Genomic DNA, 2,904 nt, shown 5'->3' on the forward strand with positions numbered 1-2,904 from the left:
ATATATGATATGAATATGACTTTTGCCTAGGCTGTATGCCCTCTGAGAAACAGTAATACCTGCTGTAGCGGGCTGAAAGCTAGCAAAGAAAATTAAGAAATAGTTTAAGTGAACAATCAATTACCAAACACAAGTATAAAATAAATGAAGAGGAAAAAGGAATCCAAAAAAATTATGAAAATGATACTAAAGTTAATGTATTTTCCAGGTCCAAATGTGTAGTTGTATCTCGTCATTCATCTTTGTCCTCCCTTCCATGGAGACTGTGACTGAATATCATTCTTGGGCGCCTCTGGCTGGATGATGAGGAGGATTGGTAAGGTAAGTGTGAGTTGTTGCTCCAAGTATAATAGCACTGGGTAAAAGTCCGACCTGTAAGTGTTGATGGAAAAAGAAATGAGGTATTACAAAATAAGTTAACTGAATGAAAACATAAAAATCAATTACGGTGTAGTGCAAAAAAGACAAGACTCGTGAGCGAGAAGACTTTCAGACTGAGGCGGCTTGGATACATTGTGTAACTCTACTCTTCTAGTTGCACAGCAGTCATCGAAAAGAACAACAAGACAGGAGCCATCACAGAACAGTTACAGGAGGACCACACCACAACACCGGGCCGTGAGTCTGTGGCCCAAACTCCATTTACCTACATTTTTCACAGTTCCAGACAAAAGGCATATACAGCAACCTAGCATTTTACAAATCAAGTGATTAAATCAATGCACAATTGTCAGTCAATCATACCACTATTCTATTCCACCACTGCACATACATGTAGCCTAGGTCTGCTGTGGTTCTTGTTGATTGGTTGTGTTTACCTTGTATTCCACTTCCTGAACGTATTCCATCAATCATCTCAGATCAAACTGACTGACGGCGTGCAAAGATGGTATGGTGGTCATCATCATTAGGTGTGGCACGTGTACGTGTTGTCCAACAGACCACCAACAACAACTCAGTCTGTAGTGATTGACTACGATTAAGTCCAGACTGCACCTGAAATAGTAGGAGTACAATTGGATACATATTATTAAACAACATGGAAACATTGACCATCACTTGAGACACAAGTACTTTATTATTATATTAAACTACTAGTATAGTTCTACTTCATGCACATTTGCTCAGAGTCAGCAAGCATCCAATGCAATGTATGGCATCATTCATTTCATATACCTGTCTTGCTCTTCTCTGTGGCTGTCGGATCACAGATGCAGCAGAGCCTTCTGAAAGTGATGACGAGTTTACTTTAATTTTGGAGCCCTGCTCAAGTTCTGACAGTGAAGAGTTGTGTATGCCTGCAGACAGAGGTGGTAGCCTTAAGACAGTGATGAGTTTCAGATTGGAAATAAAACAGAAGATGGCTATAGTCACGTACGTTTCACAAGTTATGGAGGGACTGTTAGAGGCTACATTATTGTACTATTCTCCATCTCCATCCAATGTATGGCAAGATGGAAATGAATTTAGGGTGAGTCAAGAAGATGGAGCAGGGCTCTGAGGAGTGGAGTGCACAGTTAAATGCACAGATGTGCAACTCCAATAGGTAATTAAAAGTAAGAGAAAGGAGGGTGTTGGTTCTGAAGTTTGAACCAGAAAGACAGATATACACACAAATAAAGGAAGGGAGAATGTAACAATTTAAAATCCTTGTTGTAAGGGAAGAGGAGCTCGTCCTCAAACCCTGGTGGTTCTTCGGACAAGTAGGTCATGTAACCCACTAGTTATGTCTTCCGACTCGCTCTCCTCTTCCAGCTGTGATTCACGTATTTTGTAGTCTGGTGGTATGAAATGCTGATTCATTTTGATCATTGTTAACCTCTCCACACTTTTGGGCGAGAGACTGGTCTTTTTCACAGTTACAATGGCACCAGCAGCACTGAAAACACGCTCAGAAGAGATACTTGCAACAGGGCAAACCAGATACTTTATCGCCAGCCTGCTGAGCACTGGCCATTGGCTTCTTTTCCTTTACCAATACACCAATGGGCTTTGCTCCATGAACACCTCTGTTGTGTCATCCAGATAGGCCTAGACAATCCGCTCAATGTTCAGAGGTGCTCCGGTTTGCTGGTCCTCTTTTGGCTTTGTGACAGCAACGGACTTACCCATCCCTTTCTGTAGAAACCAAGCAGCTATTTTTTTGGTTGTGTCTGATGAATCAGATCCTGTTAGTGCTGTTGTTGTTATTGGTAGTGTTGGTGACTGCTGGGAAGCAAATGCACTGCTCTCATGCTATGAAGAAGAACTTGACTCTGTAGGATGCTCAGTAGTACTTGCACTGTCCTGGGCTGGCACTGGCAGGCCTCTAATTGAGAGCCGCTCATTTTCTAAATCAGTGGCTTCCTCGGCTATTACAGTTTTGTACTTAGCAACATCCCCTTCTGAAAAAGGAATTACTGCATTACTGTTCACAAATAATTTGTACCGTGCATCCAAAATTGTGGCAGTAATGTAATGTTGATGTGACACAATCTTATTTTGAATCCTTGTATTCTCAGATAAGCAGCCGGCTAAGGCCTTCGCCAAATAACATGCTTCAAGTTTTCCTTCAACACCTTTGTATGTTTCAGACACCTCCTGATCTTCTTCCCATGACATAAGCATTAAGTGGTATGTACTGCTCAAACAGCCGATCAAGCATGTAATAAGTAGAGTTCCAACGTGTTGGGATCTCCTGGATGAGTGCTTTGACTGGCATTTTATACTCACATTGAATGACCCGTAGCTGCTTCTGGGCTTTAAAAGAATGGTTGAAATGCGTGCAGATTCTTTTGCAAATTCTCAGTAAGTTGCTGACTTTGCTTTCATTTTTCAGAAAGTCTTCAACAACAATGTTAATGCAGTGTGCCAAACACGGGACCCTGAAATAGCGACCATCTTGCATGGCCTTAACTACATTAC

At 41.6% G+C, this 2,904-nt stretch overlaps 1 pseudogene; it reads right to left on the reverse strand.

Moving 5' to 3' along the window:
• Positions 1-1,550: 1,550 nt before the first annotated feature.
• On the reverse strand, positions 1,551-2,601 carry LOC147660713 (zinc finger BED domain-containing protein 6-like; annotated as a pseudogene).
• Positions 2,602-2,904: the final 303 nt, after the last annotated feature.

This window comes from Lissotriton vulgaris, unplaced genomic scaffold (assembly GCF_964263255.1).
Source record: "Lissotriton vulgaris unplaced genomic scaffold, aLisVul1.2 SCAFFOLD_8118, whole genome shotgun sequence".
NCBI classification, from domain to species: Eukaryota; Metazoa; Chordata; class Amphibia; order Caudata; family Salamandridae; genus Lissotriton; species Lissotriton vulgaris.